Source organism: Molossus molossus, unplaced genomic scaffold (genome assembly GCF_014108415.1).
Source record: "Molossus molossus isolate mMolMol1 unplaced genomic scaffold, mMolMol1.p scaffold_m16_p_9, whole genome shotgun sequence".
Lineage (NCBI taxonomy): Eukaryota > Metazoa > Chordata > Mammalia > Chiroptera > Molossidae > Molossus > Molossus molossus.
The window spans coordinates 82,594,604-82,613,699 of record NW_023425403.1 but is presented as its reverse complement, the minus strand read 5'-3'; the positions used below and the strand labels follow the sequence as shown (position 1 = coordinate 82,613,699).

General features: G+C 34.5%; 1 pseudogene; it reads left to right on the top strand.

Annotated features, from left to right (window-relative positions):
* Window positions 1-4,690: 4,690 nt before the first annotated feature.
* LOC118622914 lies at window positions 4,691-7,108 on the top strand (annotated as a pseudogene).
* Window positions 7,109-19,096: the final 11,988 nt, after the last annotated feature.

Sequence of the window (19,096 nt, the reverse complement as noted above, 5' to 3'; positions counted from 1 at the left end):
GACTAGCTTAGCTTTCATCTGTACAAATGCTTTCATTGTACAGATAAATAAACCATGCTCCGATTCTCAACCAACAGAAACTGTGGCATAATGTTGTTTGTTTAAACACTAAGAATTATAGCACTTTGTCATGAAGCAATTGCTAACTAATGCAAAAAAAATATAAGAATGGATTTAATTTCTTGGATTTAATGATTATAATATATGGTGATCCAATATACATAGTTTAATGGAAAGGGATGAAGAAAAGAATAATTAAAAGTACGTTAAAGTATAAATAGGTAGTTTGGAAGTAGATGCAAAGATTCTTTCAGTGGCTGTGAATACTTCAGAAATGACAGCTGTAGCACCAGAAAGCATCACAGCTTGGGACAATGTAAGTGAAATGAATGAATGATAAATGATTTATAAAGTTATGCTGTATCTTTTCTACATGTCCTTCTTATTAGCTCCATCTTAATGGAAAAATATCTTACTCTAATTGTGTCCCATCCACTCCCAAGAAAACTATGTTGACAAATAAAGTACACATAAATCCTAAGTTATAAATCCTAAGTTTTAGGATTTTTGAGTTTTAGCTCTAAAATTGTTCCTTGTTTCCTGAACAACTGTAATTGAATGTCACACAAGCATGTTAAATTTAATATCATCCACATGGAAAGTTCCATCTCTTCATCCTAAATCTCTACTTTCTCTTCTATTGTTAATTAATGTGGTGGTGTGTCTTCCTGTAAGGGAAAAGTTAAGATAGTAGAGAGAGAAATAAAACAAAAACAAAGTTTTATAGAAAGTCACAGTATATGTATGAATGTGTATGTATGCCTATGACAAATACCTTCAGGTAAATTAATGCAAGTTTTCAAACTGTTCAAGTCTAAATGGAATGGGTACTATATGAGTCTTTTTGGTAATGAAAAAAATGCAATTTGTTTTTACTTTTGAAATAGAAAAATTGGACAATATTTTCTGTATAAATACATGAATATAAAGGATAGACATTTGATGATTTATCACCAAGAAAAATGATTTCACTCATAGGTGGAATATAAAACTGAAAGCAACTAATGAGTAAACACAAAAAGGAAACAAACAAAAACTCATAGAAACAGACAATAAGATGATGGTTACCAGAGGGATAAAGGTTGAGGAGATTGTAAAGGATGGAGGGGATCAAATATATGGTGATGGAAGATTTGACTTTGGGTGGTAACACACAGTACAATATACAAATAATGTATTAGAACTGTACACCTGAAACCTATAGAATCTTATTAAACAATGGCACCCCAATAAAATTCCATTAAAATTAAAAAATAAAAAAGGAAAGATAATTTCTATAAATGTGAAAACTTTTATAAGTATAAAACAAATAGTTCATAAACATTTTTGTGTGTATTCTATATAGTAGGATACTGCAGTAGTAGATCACAGAACTCTATAATGCTATACAAAGTGCAATATCGTTTTTATTATTGAATGTATTAATATTGAATGTATTATTCTTTAATCTTTTTGGTTTTTTTCCCCTAACAAAGCTTTTTGGAAAATAGAAATACATTTTTGAAAAAAATGATTCAATTTAATATAAAACATTTTTAAAAAATTAACTGTACACAAAAATCGTTTCAAAATAGTATATGGTCTTCAGAATCAAATCTTTTTTTCTTTCTACCTACTTGTGTTAACAGGTAAACTGTGTTCAAACCAGCTGTTCACACTCAAAATTAGTTTGACCAGTTCTGAAAAAAATTAAGACTGTTCGTGATAGAAGAAAAACAGGTATTCTTTAACCTTATTCTATCACTCTACAGGTAATTGAGTTACAAATAAATGAAGTCATCTGCATTCATCAAATTTACCTAAGAATCCAAATTTACTGCTTATGAGCCCAGTTGCCATGGGCAAGTTATTCAATCCATGACTCTGCATTCCAGTGTCCATCTCTATGCATCCCAGCATTCACTAGAGTACACTCCATAATTACCTTTTCGGTCACTCCTAAGGCCTTTGGTCCTAAAACTCTTCATTGTCCCATTAACAATGGTAAGTGCCTGTCCCACAAGCACCTTAAATTTAATACCATTAGAATTGTATGTTCCTTCTTTTCAACCTATATTTCTACCACCTCTTAAGTGTCTTAATTAATGTAGTGGCAAACATTCCTATAAAGTTAAAAGACACCGTTTTTTAATGAACCTATCCCATCAATTTCATGACATTATCTTTGATTATATGATTAACAATTGTGGTATTGAAATCTCTCACTCAGTGAATGCCTATTACATGTCAAAACCATTCTAAGTAATATTGTAAATATGTTTATATATGTGCTTTATATATGAATATATGTTTATTTTATTTTATTCTTAAAACAACCTTATTAAGTACAAACTATTACACTTAATTTTATAGATAAAATAATTAATGGGTATAAAGTCTAAGTAACCTACTCAAGATATTCATCTAGTTTGTGAAAATAAAACAAGATTCAAATTCAGGCAAGCCTTCTCCTCACAACTGAGAACCAAGTAAGAACTGCTTTTGCTGGTATATTAAGATTTATCGCTCTTTTTTTTTTTTTTCACTTGTTCTGAAATCCTATCAAATAAATTAGCTATAATTTTCTGTATTATGCATTGTTAATGTTTTTTACTTTTACTTTTAACTTATAACACCTGTTGTACTGTGTTATATCAAATTGTGTAAGATACCAAATTCCAAGCATGATGTCCAACCTTCCGCATATATTTATTTGCCACACCCTTTTAGGAACTATAATTATTTCCACTTTATAGATGAGAGAAGCGAAGTTTAAAGTTACACAGTTTTCCTGACCTCCCATAGTGGTGGAGTCAGGATTTTCACAGAAGGTCCAACGTAATCCGTTACAACAATTTGTTTTCGTGGAAGATGTACAGCCCCTGTCCAGAATTTTGGATTCTTTTGTAGGAGATAAAACAAACAAAAGTCTTATAAGCAGAGCAAATATAAGTAAAATAAACTTGCAATAAACCAATATGTAATTTATTATTTAAACGGAGACACTTTTATATTTTATAAAATTTTTTATTTTTAACACTATTACAGATGTCCCCCATTTCCCCATTTAGCCCCCCACCACCCCACCCCCACCCCACCCAAGGCCTTCATCACACTTTTAAGAGTAAATTTATTCAATTAATAATTATGCTTAATCAACTTTTTTTATACAGACTCGGGTTTACAGTCACCTTACATAATCGGAACTCTAAAGTAGCTTAGTGTAATTATATAAAAGTTAGAACAGCTACATTCAAATCACTGTCACCCCAATTTCTGAACCTATACTGAAGGAGGTAGAACATATTTCCAAAAGTCTTAGATTCCCCAGACCTCCATTCATCAGGGATATTTTGGTCCACTCAGTTTCTGAGCTTCTGTGCCAGAAAGTCACCTTAAGTAATGAGACAGTGTTTAGTCAATCTAGAGAAAAAATTTTTTCATTCACTGTAATTACAAATTCAAATTTCACCTATCAATCTGTTTTATCTACATTTTGGCAAAGTATTACTAGGATTAAGTGTCTGCTTTTCCCCCTACCCCTTGCTGGTCCCTTTATTACCCCTTGCAGTTTATAGGCCTTACCTGAAGCCCTTACTAGTGTTGTGATCAATTCTCTCTCTTTGACTGCAGCTTGTTCTCAGATCTAAGTGCACAGACTGGGATATTGTTGATACTGACAGGTCAGTTATCAATACATATTATTGAATTTCTCTCATCCAATAAAAGTAATAAAACAGGAAAAGTAATTCATTAAATACGTTTTTTATTGATTTTAGAGAGAGAGGAAGGAAGAGGAAGAAAGAAAAACACTGATGGGCTGCCCTCTGCACACCCCTAGTGGGGACAAAACCTGAAACCTGGGCAAGTGCCCTTAATGAGGAATTAAACCAGTGACCTTTTGGTGCATGGGTCAGTGCATGGGTCAATGCTCAACCAACTGGGCCAGGGCAATCATCAAGTAATTTTTAGTGCTTGTCTCAACACTGAAATCTGGTGATACAAGAGCAAACAAGAAAGGTGTAACCCCTACTAACGAGGAGGCATTGCAATCAAGTGGTAAAGACAAATAGGTATTAACAATTAATCGCTTTCTTCACCAAACCTCATCTGAAAGGCTGTACTTTAAGGGAAACCTGTGCAGCTGGGTCACTATTCCCTGTGCTCGTCTTGTCCTGCATGGTGGAACCCCGATTAGGAGTAAGTTAAATGACAAAAGCTCTTTCCTTCTGCTGTCATTCTGTTACCTAAAGAAAACCAAGGTATATTTGCTGAGATATGAAAACAATCACCACAACGAAATAACAACAACAACAACAAAAAGTCAAGGATCTTAATAGTAGAAGGAAGAAAACCATGTGTAAATATCCTCAAGCCTAGATTTACAACTTTATTGTTATCTTCATAAATTTCAGGAATCTCAGTACCCAAATCACCAAAATTTTTGTGTTTGTGTTTGTTTTTTGTTTCAATGTAATGATACATGGCAAAAATTCAGTGGAGCATGTGTTGTAGTCACTGACATAGAATCAAAGTACAATGAATGTGGGTGGGGGTGGGGCCAGCCTCATCCAGAATGAAAACAAACTGTGGTCTCCCCTCCAGCATCCAGGTAATTGCTGGGTCCTGGCAGATGCCCTGATAGCTCAGGATGACACAAGAGAGATATCGTCAGGCAAAATTGTCCCAGATCGGAACCCCCCTTCACCCTCCCCGGGGAAAAGACATTTATTATCAAGCTGTAAATTAGAGGGAGAGGGCAGGTGGTGTGTGAGGACCCAAGTGGTCATATTTGGGGGTCTCTGCTCTCTCTCTTCGTCCTCCTTGGCCTGGGTTCAAAGCTCCTCCCCCAGGCCCTCCTTCACTCCTCCTCTTCTTCTCAGGACACCTCTGACTGCAGGTAGAAGGAGCTGCACATAGATTGATCCTTCGCCTTGAATAGGTGTTTGTGGTTCTGCAGAGGAGCAGAGAAGGTGACCGGTGTGCCGTCTCTGGGTTAGAGAAGCAGGAGAAGCTTCTGGATCTCCTCTGGGTTCAGCTTGGAGACACTGACAATCTGCTGTGCCTCCAGGAGGGTGAGGCCAGACAGGCTAGAGGTGGCTGCAGACCGGTGCCCAGCACATCCCTGGCATCAGCTGCTGCTCGCTGGCTGCAAACTCCTGCCAAGGGCTCTGGCAAAGACCCTGCCCACCACCTGTGCACCCATCACAATGATCTGGGCCAGGTACTTGGTCATGACTGCCACTCTGCTTGGCGGCAGAGGCTCCTGCTTCCTCCCAAGGCAGGATCAAGGGTGGCTGGCAGGTCAGAGTTCAAGAGAGGCTGCAGAGCAGGCCCAGTTTTTAAGGGAAGACAGAATTCAACTTAGGGAACCTTCATATCCAGATAAAAATAGAGAAGCTGGTTTAGCACTGAAGGACCTTGCTAAGTACTCTGACAAGCTGGAACACTGTGAAAATGAAGTAGAAAAGATAATAGAAAAAACATGTTGCAAAGCAATTGAGTGTGAAGCATGAAATTAAAATTATAAAACAACAGAAATTGCTGCAACTCAAGTTTTTTACTTTATTTTATTTTTTACCTCCCAGACTAGGAAAGGATGGGAAAATCTTGGAGACCTGATTGCACATCACTTGCAAATAACTAAGGACTAAAACTACAGAACTCTTCGGATTTCACGAAAATTCTATCAAGCTTGTCATAAATAAGAAAAAATGGAACTAGAGAAAACACCTGAAGAATAATGTAAAAGCTATGGTGCTCCAACTGAAAAAGTCTGAAAAGGGTCTGAGAAAAAATTGAAAAACTGCCAGGCTGATGAAGAGCAAAATGAGACCCAGGTAAAAGAAAAAAATAATAATTCAGAGGACTAAAGCAGGACTACAGATGTGGCAGAGTGAGCTGAGGTGGTGGTGAACCAAGAAACTACAGAAAGCTAAGTGGACAGGCAGATAACTCAGAATGTGTCCAGTACAAAGTAAAGCCCTTATGCTGGGTATGGAATATCATGAGGACAGAGATTTCCTGAAAAGACAAGACGGTGCAATAGCCTTGCCATGTCTACCGGAGTCAGACAAATATTTCTGTGCGTGTTGTAGACAACGCTTACGTTCAGTAGATTACCATGCAGTGCTACAGTTGGATATAGCAAGGTGTTACTTATGCTTGGAACAACTGGAGTGCCTTGAGGATGCAGAAAAATAAATTAAACTTGGCCCAGAAAGGCTTTAAAATTGTTATGGAGAAAATCATGAGAGACTGATTCAAATAAAAAGAAGTTGTGGGAAAAATGCTTCAAGGTATCTGAAATTATTACAGTGGAAATGATGAAAGGGCCTGCATCTCAACAGGGCATGTCAGCACTTTAAAGAGCTCAATATTGATCCATCAAAAGTTTACAATTTGTTACAGCTGGCATTTACTGCCCAAGAAGCCAGGCTTGGCCGGAGGGTGAATGACAAGAACATGGATCAGATAGTCACCCATGTTACCAACTGCAGAGAGGAATTAGTTCAAATAAGGAAAGAGAAAAACAGATTCTGCCTAGAGAACATGAACTCTTTGAAAGGAATCATCAACTACTCCATGTACACTGCCAAGAAAGCCCCTCCACCAAGCCAGTGGGAACCTAGACAAGCCCAAAAGATTATTCTCCGTAATCCTCAGGTGTAGTGGTGAAATGATTCAGCTGCTGAAACCAACATCCATCCAGAGAGTCTTTCTCTGGAAAGCATTGACCAACTAGTGTACATGAACTTTGATGTGGTAGTGGCCAAAGCTGCCCTGAGACCATTCAACTCTCTCAAACACTGTAGAAAGTCTTCCTCCTGACCTATAGCACTCGGTGGATGACTCTCTATCAATGTTTGTGTCCCCTTCAGATTCTGCAGATACACCGAGTTACTCAACACATGACGATTTGGACACAGAGTCTATCAAGGACATATTGGGAGATATTACAGAATATGAAGAAGATGATCTTGCTACAGCTCTGGAAGACAAAAAAATTATTATTGCAGAGTACTTATTCTATGTAGAAAATATAAAGTCATCTAAAAAGAAAGACTAAATTATAAACAGAAATAAATACTATGTCTGCTTATAAAGTCTATCATTATCAAAAGTCTTAAAAAGATACATCAAATGCAACTATTGTGATTTTAAGCATCACTAAACACTTCACAATCAATTTTATTTATTTTATACTATATGAACTGGTATATAATATGTGTTCATAATGAGTATAAAGAGACACTAACTAAAACTAAAGACTAAAAAAAATAACTTCAAAGACCTTAAATTTCTTAGTTGAAGTAAATATCACAAAATCACCCATTATTTTGCTTAAACACACAGACACAAATATGTATGCATACAGTTTCATACTCCACAACAACAAGTACTTAGCTTTATGATTATTTATTTATTCAAAATATGCATTTTAGGAAAACTTTTCAACATATTTTGATTCTGAGTTCTAAGAGAAATACAAATTAAGTATTAGTTATGATTTTAATTTCCATTTGTGTGATATATAATTGAAAAAGTAAAGACTTGCTCAACAAGCAATTAAGTGCAAAATAATATATTATTCGGCTCAAGAAACAATGAAATAATTATTTTATACAAATTCAACAGTACAGAAAAAAAAACAAAAAAAAAAACAAAACACTGATCAGGAAGTCCCTGAGGAAGACGCAAAACTAGAACTGGGCTTTGGAAGTATGAAATATATGACGAGTAAAGACTGACTTACTGTAAACACTTACTGGAATGTGAGTGTGTTTTAGAAGAAGCGAGTAGATGTGTCTGAATAAATAAAGTAAATCCATTAATGAGTGTTCAGAGATGATTCTATACAGGTTCTGGAGATGTAAGACCAAGAAGTATTAGTCTTTTCTTTCTCACTGATTGAAATATTTATGACTTTTCTTAGTTGTTGTTTTTACATTGTATTTGAGCCTTTTAAAACATCTATAATTATGACATCTATTTATGTCAAGATCTTTGAAGGCAGAGCTACTTTCTACAAAAGCATATGCCATTTATATCACATGACATAAGGCTTTGAGGATAGGTAGGTAGAGCTATAATAAAATCCTCAGGTTTTGATGAATAGTTTTAAATTTTAAAAGTCTAGATTATTAAAAAAAAAAAAAAAAAAGAAACTGTAAATAAACCAAAGGAGTAATTTTATTTGAGTTTACCATCAAATCTTAACTGAGATCTTAAAATATGCAAAGATTGCCCGGCTGGTGTGGCTCAGTGGTTGAGTATCGACCCATTCACCAAGAGGTAGCCGATTGGATTTCTGGTCAGGGCACATGCCCAAGTTGTGGGCCCATTCCCCGGGGTGAGGGGGCATGCAGGAGGTGTTCAGTCCATGTTTTCTCTCATTGATGTTTCTATTTCTATCTATCTCTCTCTCTCCCTTCCTCTCTCTCTCTCAAATCAATTAAAAAAAAACACAAAAATTTTAAAAGATATGCAAGGATTTACATCTGACTTGAAAACTTCAGAAATACCTAAATTATTTCCTTAATTAATTAAGGTTTGACAAGAAAAGGCGACATACTTCATAAATTTGGATATTTTTCTTTCTATTATGTAGTGTGAGAAAATGTCTCACAGTTAGTAATCTGATATATTTTTTTTGCCTAGTGATGACTTGTACAAAACATAAATTTCAATAATTTATTTAAGTGAACTGTATTTATAGTATTACAAAGTATGACATTTGTGACTTGTCCCTTCTTATATATTTAAGATTGTCTTGTTTAAAAAAGTGGTAAAATAAATGAAAGCGGTTTCACTCCATTTCAAATCCATGCCCTAAATTATATTTTGTATGGAAAACATTTTCAGTATGTCTAGTTAAATGACAGTTTTAAAAATATGAATATTTTGTGAGATACAAAAATGCAAATAATATTTAAATCAAATTATGTTTATTTCAAATGAATAAAGATATTTAAATGTAAACAGTTGCTCAACTAGTTTCTATGTTGGTATTAAAAATGCATAATTTGTATTTGCCTATGAATTTTGATGCTTAGTGACTATAATAAATTACTATTATATAATTCTTTATTTCCAATTAATGGTTACAAATAAATTATAGAGTATAATTCATGCATAGTTTTGGTTCACTTATCTATGTGTTTTGACTCTTCAAATTCACAATATTTTAAAATAACCAGATTAAAATACTAAATAGTAGAAAAAATCTTAAGAATAGATTTCTTCATCCACAGGACTTAATTATTAATAATTTTATGAATTTAATCTATTATTCAAGATATTTTAAAATATTATTTTAATATACACAGTCCTCCCTCAAGAACAGGTGGGATTCTAAAGCAACTTAACATTGTAAAAGTTGCAACTATGTAGCATTATTACCACAAGTTTGAAATGTTCTTGTTTTACCCACAAGTTTGAAATGTTCTTGTTTTACCCTGCAATGTCTATTTCTTCAATAACAAACTTGAGCCATAGTAATATATTGAGTGATTTAAATTCTAAACAAGCAGAATGAATTTATTTATATGATGAAATATATTTGTAAATAAAGTAAGAGTTATAATAAATTTGAAAACCCCTAGGCCCCTTAATCACTGAATCACATTATCTCTCAACCAACACTCCAAAGAAAGTCTTTTTGGTGACTCCTATGGTCTAGGTTAGATCTTGATTAAAAAGGACAGGCACAGAGATTATGGAGAAAAATGATTCATAGACACCAGGATTTTGAATATAGGAGTAAACTGATATCTGGGCAGAAAGCAAAAGGAAAAGTGAGTAGTTATTACGAATAGATCTTGTTCTTCTTTCTGAGAATATCTCTTCACTTACCTCTCTAATCACCCCCTATTTTTTTCTCTCCACTCACACTCCCAAAGAATGATCCCTGGAGATTTCTCTACTCTCCCTTGGTTATCACTAGGCTCTTGTTTGTTTTAGGATCTCTACTTTGTGGAACTGTCATTGAGTTTTTAAAAAGAATTTCTCTCTGAAAGCAATAGCATGACCTTTAAACTTTGTCTTGTTCCATTTTCTAGTATAAAAATAGAGAGGGGTGGGGGGAGAGAGAGAGAGAGAGAAACATTGATGTGAGAGCAAAATATTGATCAATTGGTTGCCTCCTTCCTGTACACTCCCTACAACCCTTCAGTGCATAGTACAACACCCAACCAACTGAACCACACTGGCCTGAGCTTATAGATATAGATATACATATACATATATTCTGGCTAAAAGAAAACATAATATCCTATATTAATAATATGATATTTTTTAGGATAAGAAATAAAATTTGCAAGTTGTGATTACCTGGTTGAAATATTACACATTTTTAATATTAATTGCAATATATTCTAGGGTAGCTGCTTCAGAAAGATGGAATACATGTTAAAATCAGTTAATCCCATAAGCAGTAGTATTTAACCTTATATTTTTAACTATAAAATAATGTATTTTGGTCATAAAGATTATTGTGGGTTAGATCATGATATCAAATAACACATTTAGTAAATTGGCTAAAAGTCATGCTAATTAAAATATTGTACATATTATGGTAATTGAAAATCAGTAATGGCTGTTCTGGTTTGGCTCAGCAGTTAAGAGGGTTGGCCCATCGACCAAAGAGTCAGTTTGATTCCGATCAAGGGCATGTACCTTGATTGTGGTACAATCCCGGGTCCTGGTTGGGGTCTTGCAGAGGCAATCAATGCGTCTCTCTCACATCAATGTTTCTCTCTCTCTCTCTCTCTCTCTCTCTCTCTCTCTCTCTTTCTCTCTTCCTCCATTCCTCCTTTCTACTCTATCTTAAAATCAATAGAAAAATATTCTCAGTGAGGATTAAAAAAAAAAGAAAATCAATAATGATGCTTTCCATGATGAAAAATATTTAATGTAAAAAAAGATTGCCACCATACTAACCATTTACCTTAAAGGGTATGGTGAGACATAGGATTCATTCATGCTACTGGCAAATTATACATCTAGTATTGTTAATCATGACAACCTTGATAAGGTGAAGTCAACGTTGGGCTATGTATAATGTTTGCCCCTGTCACCAATATCACTTGGTACACGATCTCCTTGGGTGAGAATTAAGCATGGCAAGGTAAAAGGTAGGTGACATCCACAGGCTCAACAGCTGAAGCCTTTGTTGAACATTCACAGATGAACTAAGGGACCACATTCTTGGATCAAATGAAGCAGACCATTTGCTTAACTCTTCCCCAATATTCTAAAGCTCATCATTAGAACTCCAATATTATTCTTGCCAACTCACTAAAATATATTCAAATCATTAGTCCCAAATGGTGGAGACCCTTACCTCTAGACATTTTTTCTTTCTAATAAGTTACAGTGAGATAAATCATTAACATCTTCAGCCCAGGAAGATTTCCTCTCTCTACTAGTGTCTCATGTGAGCTTTAATATCAAAATACAGTGTTCCTTGATGGTGATAAAAATTGTATAGATCTATTTTTAAAAATAAGCTTAATAATTTTTTCTGCATCAGCTGTATATATTCAATGCTCATGAATTCAACAGTGCAGAGTGAGGGAAGAGTAGTAAGGCAGATATTTTAAACTAATTAGCTTCATATGCTCAAGCAACATACTTGTACCTTCAGAGCCTGTTTGAACCTGGTGCCATTTCTAATGCTTAATAATATATATTATTGAATATGTCTGTCTTTAATGATCAGATAATACCAAATTACACTGGACACTCAAGTGGTATATGATCAATCACCTGGAGTCTTCAGAGTAAAGCATTCAATTTCTGTCAGTGCCTAGAAAAGTTTAGAGTGACTTTCTAAAAAGATCTTCATTTCACATGCCCCCCTCCCCTAAAGATTATTAGCTCTAAAACTCTGGGGAAATCCACCTTGGACTTCCTGTAACAGGCTTTTTTTTTTACAGATATAAAGAGAATTCTACTCTGTTATATAATTGTCAGGGCTATCATAAATAAGTATGAATGTTGGGCACTCCCTAACTCCAGGGCACCATTTATATTTAAATTGGCTTTGAATGGTGTCCTTGGAGTTGCATAGTGAATGGAACTATGTAGCAAGAACACTGTGTTTATTGTTTTAAAATGGTCAAGTATTAGAGATGATAATGCCACAGTATGAAACAGATTGAAAATCTTCATCATATATCTAGCTCACACATAAAGGTAGCAGGTTTCCTAATATACAGTTCTGGGTGGCACACTCAGATCGAACATACATTGTCTCCAAATTCTTGATATATTTGGTTCTATTTTTTTATTTACTTATTTCAGAGGGAGAGGGAGAAAGAGAGAGAGAGAGAGAAACATTGATGAGAGAAAACATCAATTGGCTACCTCCTGCATGCTCCCCACTGGGGATTTGGCCCACAACCTGGGCATGTGCCGCGACTGGAAATTGAACCAGTGAACTCTTGCTGCATGGGTCGATGCTCAACCAGTGAGCCACACCAGCCAGGCAGCTTTAATATATTTTAAAAAATATATTTCAGCCCTGGCCGGTTTGGCTCAGCGGTTAGAGTATCAGCCTGCGGTCCACAGAGACCCGGGTTCGGTTCCCGCTAAGGGCATGTACCTTGGCTGCAGTTTGTCCCCGGCCCTGGTTGGGTTGTGTGGGTGGCGGCCACTTGATGTGTCCCTTTCACATCGATGTTTCTCTCTCTTCCTCTCTCTCCTTCCCGCTCTATCTGAGTGAAAAATGGGAAAATGTCCTCGGGTGAGGATTAAAAAAAAAAAAAAAAAAAATCAGCATTACTGCCCTGGCCAGTTTGGCTCAGCGGTTAGAGCATCGGCCTGCGGTCCGGAGAGACCCGGGTTCAATTCCCGCTAAGGGCATGTACCTCCATTGCAGTTTGTCTCCGGCCCTGGTTGGTCGTGCGGGTGGCAGCCACTCGATGAGTCCCTTTCACGTCGATGTTTCTCTCTCTTCCTCTTTCTCTTCCTCTCTCTCCCTCCTACTCTATCTGTGCAAAAGATGGGAAAATGTCCTCGGGTGAGGATAAAAAGAAATAAAATAAATAAATAAATAAATAATTAAATATCTATATATATTTCATCTGTGTTTGTTTAGTCAAACAGAGGAGTCACATGGGGATGATACAGGAATCACCACCCTTTTTGTTTGTTTGTTTGTTTTCTAAAACTCAACAATAATGTTGCTGATGATGACCCCAGGAATATGCTTTTGCTTTCGGTTTACTATTTTGGAAAAAAGAGTGCAGTTCCAGTATGTTTCACTAGGCTCTTCCTAATATAAATGCTATCGTTTATGGATATTTATTTCAATTATTAACGCAGAAACTGAAAATTTAATATTTTAAAATTTAAATTTAATATTTAAAATTCACTGTGCCAATTATGTATCAGGTAAAACATTTCTATAAGCTTCCTGTCACCAGTATATAAGTGGTGTTTCCAACCACAAAAATTAACATGAACTTAGAGCCAGTGTCCAATCCAGTCAGTTTCCCAAATGTTGCTTATTTCCCTTTCCCCAGTGAATAATGATCCAGGCAAATGACTGCCGGTAGATTTCAGTTATGACAGCAGAAATATTTATAGTACATATTTGGATGTTGTTTGTCGAGATTACCTTTTACATCTTAATTCTAGACACTCTTAAGTTTATGAAGTAGCCTAGGTATAGAAATTGAAAGTAGGTATAAAAGCAAGTCTTAAATACATCAGTGATTTGTTCACTAAACTCAGCATGTTTTTTTGGTTATTAATAAGGAGAAATCTATTTGGCAAAATATTAATCTCAGCCTTATGGGTTCCATGGTCCCATTTCTATAATATCCACCTTGTATCTGGGAATACATTTCAAATGTTACATCATCTTCATCAACAAGCTCATCCCCAGGAAAAATTTCACTCTGGGACTTTTGCAGATGTTTGTGCTCTCTTCGCTAAGGTGTTCCCAATGGTGTGTTTTTGGACTTTCATACTTTTGGGAATAATTTAGAACATTACACATAATAAATACATTTCTAAATCCTTCTCTTTCCTCTTCTACATATTTAAAGGATTTCTCTATTTTCCACTATGGTTAGCTTGAATGATCTTTGAATCAAGATTACAGTAACTGTTCAAGCAAATGGTTATATTTCTGAAAGCCAGCACAATAGACCCAGGATATCTATCAGAGTACCCAAATTATCAATTAAGCTTCACCTAAAATTATGTTCTTCCTTCATTATTTTGTCACACTTAAAATACATTATCTCATACATTTTACAATTTTATATATGTACATGTAAATAAATAATGTGTATAAAGTACGTATATCTATATATATATATACACTCAGAATTCTGTGTTCTTTTCTGATTATAAGATTTTCCCCTCCTGTTTGAATATGTATGTACCTTAATACACCTGCTGGAATATGATTTTAGTTATAGGTCTGAAGACAATAAATAAGCTTTAGATTATGGAATATGGTAAAGATTAATTTCTTTTGAGAAGAAAATGCTTTGGTTAAATAATTTTAAGATTTTTTAGTAGAACAGGAGTAGTCACATCAGATAGGAGCAATGACTATTAGAAATAAAGACTGACTTAGAATCTGGCTATTTAGTGTATTCTAAGACATCCAAATTTCTCAGTATGTCCTTATACCTACATTCTGTGTTTTGTTCTTTTTCTATCAAAGCTCTGTCACATTTGATGCATTGTCAGACTGTTAATTCAACCTACATAAATTGAAAACCTTTAGGATCAAGTTTTCAGGGTTTTTTTTTTTTTTTTTTTTCCATCTATTTCAGCCTACAGGCAAAAAGAAAAGAGAGATGCTGAGAATTCTTGGTTGTCTGTCTGATTTTGAGCTGAGAATTTAGGACCTTGAACTTGTTATGCATTTCCTTTAAGCTGTCCAGCAAAATTAAAAGCAACCAGCCCACCCTAGAGCTTTGAATTCGTCATACCCTTCATTCTGTTCTTGTTGAGAGGTGACTCAATCTCTCAAAACCTTGTCATCAATAGACACTTCATTCTAGGTGACCACAGGTAATAATTTAATTAGCTGTTTTGTCACTGAATATCATGGACTGCCAGGATCCCATTTTAATCCAACCTAAATGTTCTCTGCCTTTAGCTACAAGGAGACCAGATAACAAATACCAACTTCCTATAATGTTCCTTAAGTTTTCTTGCCCGTAATTTACACATTTATCAAATTATATATTGATGATCTAAGTTGTAAATAACCAAAGTATATTCTGTGTGATTAAACAAGTCATTTATTAAACACCGAGTAATCCAAACTATTGCTGAGTGCTGAGACTGTACAGTTTAGGCTAAATTTCCAACAGTAGTGCCTTCAAAAATAAGATGTTCCAGGATTTCAAGTATACTATTATTTCTGACCTCTGTATCAGGAAGTTGACCCAGACACTGCCTAAATTATCACCATTGGTGGAGGGTGGGGAAGAGGAGAGAGAGAGAGAGAGAGAGGGAGAGAGAGAGAGAGAGAGAGAGGAGAGAGAGAGGGAAATAATTTTATTTTTACTATTTTTAAAATTTTAGTATATAGTTGGTATACAATAATACATTGATTATATTAGTTTTACGTGCACAATGTAGAGATTTGACAGTTTTATACCTTACAATGTGATCACCCCACTAATTTTAGTAAAAATCTGTCACCATGTAAACTTATCACAATGTTATCGACTATATTTCTCTTCCTCTTTTCACCCCCTCCCTTCTGCTCACCATGCCTTTGGTTCTGTTTCTATGAGTTTATTTTTTATTTGTTTTTAGATTCTCCATATAAGTGAACCCATACAGTAATTGTCTTTCTCTGCCTGTCTTACATGACTTAGCATACTGAGAATACTAATACATATAATTTCTGGAGAAAGGGTTTAAATCCTGCAATGCAAAAGTGACTGAAAACTAATCACTATAGTGTTGATTCTTGTTCAAGTTTAAATCCAAAGCCCTTAAAAAGCTGCTCATGAGTACTGCATATGTTTGTTGGCCTTTTTGGAATTTTCTGTTTACATTGATAGGATAAGAAACAAACACTTACACTGAAGAACAGCCATTGCTAGATACAGACACGGGCAAGTATTTGTCAGTGCACTGATTCATTCAGTTTAGGGGATAGTTCAGATGTTTTCTTGTGTTGGTTTTGGCTAGTTTGTTTGTTTAGGAATTTGTTCACTTCATTTAAGGGTGATATCACATTTTTATACCTAGTGTAGATTGTTCATGCCTGGCAGTCCCAGAAAAATCATCAGTTTCCCTGTGCCTTTGTTGTTGAATTTATATTTCAGAAGAATCTTTTAAGAAAAAAAATATAACAATCACTATGCAGTGAGGAAAATAGAAAAACAAAAACAATGAATACTGGTTCACTCATTTTTTATGAGGTCATTATAACAATGGTACTGTGATGGTTAATTTTATGTGTCAACTGACTAGACCATGAGGTGGCAAGATATTTGGTCAAACATTATTCTGGATATTTCTGGATGGGTGCTTTGGATGAGATTACCATTTAAATCTGTAGACTGAATAAATCTCAAGTGAGTGGGCCTCATCCAATCATTTGAAAGTCCATCCAAATACAACAAAAATTCTGACCTTCCCTCAAATAAGAGAGATTTCTTCCTGCCTGATGATCTTTGAAGTGGGATACCACCTTTTTAGTACCTTGAGAATTAAACTGAAACAGTGACTTTTCCTGGTTCTCAAGCCTACTAGCCTTTGAAACTGAATTATATCATTAACCTCCTGGTTCTTAGGCTGTGAGCCTCAGACTAAAACTAAACCATTAGCCTTCCTGAGTCTCCAGTTTACTAATTTGACCTGCATATCTTGGAACATTCCAACTTTCCAAACTGAATCACTTCTATATTATAAATCTCTTGTATTTATTATATCTCTTCATAAATATATATTAATATTATATATAACGTATACATAAATATACCGGATTTATAGTTGTAGTAGAAATACATAATATAATAATAAATAATAATACAAGAAGAAGCTGTTTTGTATACTCACAACTGTAAAGCTACTTTACAGTTTACAAATCTGAGCATATTATTAAAAAAAAACACTGACAAATACCTCTAGTGACAGGTCATAAGCATGATGTATTTAAGAATCCTAGGAAATTATAATCAGAAAATCTAAATAGAAGGACCCAGAGCACATTATGAGTACATATTGATCTTTTACTAAAAAGTAGGTTAATATGAAATAGTTATCTCATTGCCTAGGTTTATGATGGTGTTAAGGAAAACTTAACTAGCTCAGGTGTCACGAGCAGGGTTCTTTAATAGCATAGCATTTCTAATCATAGCATATTTTTAAGTATAAAGAACTTTCAGGTGTGTGATGTAAATGGTCATAATTGAATCATAATAGCTGATAAAATATATGCTTTGTGTAGTTAGTAAATAAGGTTACATTTTTTCATAATAATTTGAAGCTTATGATACAGCACACCTCAATTAAGACTCTTTATTACCTCAGGTGCTGGAGGATTCATCTCTATTTTGAGAGAAAGGGTTGAGAGTCTCTTGCTTCTGGGGAGTAAACCTAGGAAATGCTTTCAGCAATCATCTGTCACGAGGGCCCAACACTTCAGAATTCCTCCTAATGGATACCAACAGGACATTTAAATAAGTTCTGGAGATGTGTCAATATCAAATTTGCCAAGGAAAGTCTATAACACAGCGTGTTTTGGGTATAATTTTTCTTTATTTTAATAACTGTTTTGCTTTTAAAAGCAATTTGGGAAGTTTTCCTTGCCTGTTACCATAACTATCATGACTAAATACCAAGAGTGAATATATATAATAAAGTTTTTACTTTGCTTTTGTTCCTTAGAATATATGAAGAACTACTTTATCATTGCTTAATGTTTCTTTTAAAAATGTTCTAGGGGCAGGCAAAGAGGGGATTCCATTTACATTATTAGTTTAGATCTAACTTGATTTACTTTTGTAGCTGTCATTTCATTTAATGAAAAGATAAATTGAATTAAAACAAACAAAACCTGACCTGGTTTAGTTGCTGATTGGCCATAGAAGTTTGGTTCAAATATAGAATATTTTTATTGAACAATAAACGAAAAGATACTTTACATAACAAGAAAATTTAGTTATTAGGAAGTAATTTATGTTTATCATTTAACCAACAACTTTTTCCTTTTTTTTTGAAATGATTAGTTAGCTTCTGCAGTATCATAGACAGTGAAGTTCTGATATAAGCATTACTTGTAAACTGGGCCATTAATCTGTGTTAGAACCCAAATAATACACTCTAACTAGCTTTCCTGAAACACATTTTCTTACCTTATTCACATTTCAAATACAACAATATAGTTTTCAAAGCACAGTCACATGCATTAGAACTTTATGCTATTTAACTTATTTAGTCTATATTTGTATAATGAGGGTAAACGGATGTTTCACCTGAGGTTCAATTTCAAACTGTGTGTCCACAATAGAGTCAATCCCAAGTTATAAATTCTTTCTTTTCTACAAATAAGTATTCTGTTACATTTAATAGACATTTTCTGGGTATTAGAATTAAAATTTCACTTAAATCATTTGGTCTTTCAGGGGTTAATAGGCAAATACTAAACATAGTTGTGTGCCTTCTAATTCCCCTCTGCTTATGTCTTCATCTCTATCAGCTGTGGACATAATTAAGGGAGAACCTTACAAAATAATTTTTCACATAATTACACAATAGTTCTAGTATATTGTTCCTTAAAAAGATATATATGAATATATATGCTTATATCTGAATTAGGCTAGTTATGTTTTGTTGTCAGTGTTCAATATCAAAATGATGTTTTCTTTTAATTGCTTAAGTGCTACTGAAAGCAGCCTCTCACACTCCTGTTTAATATATTACTTCTGCAGCAGCAGTATAGAATTATTTCTAATGGGAAATGAGAGACAGCTTGAAAAATAGAACTTTTCTTTCCTCTTAATTCTTGTCACACTACTGAATTTTAATGAAGTCTGGATGGTTTATTTTTATTAATACTGTGTTC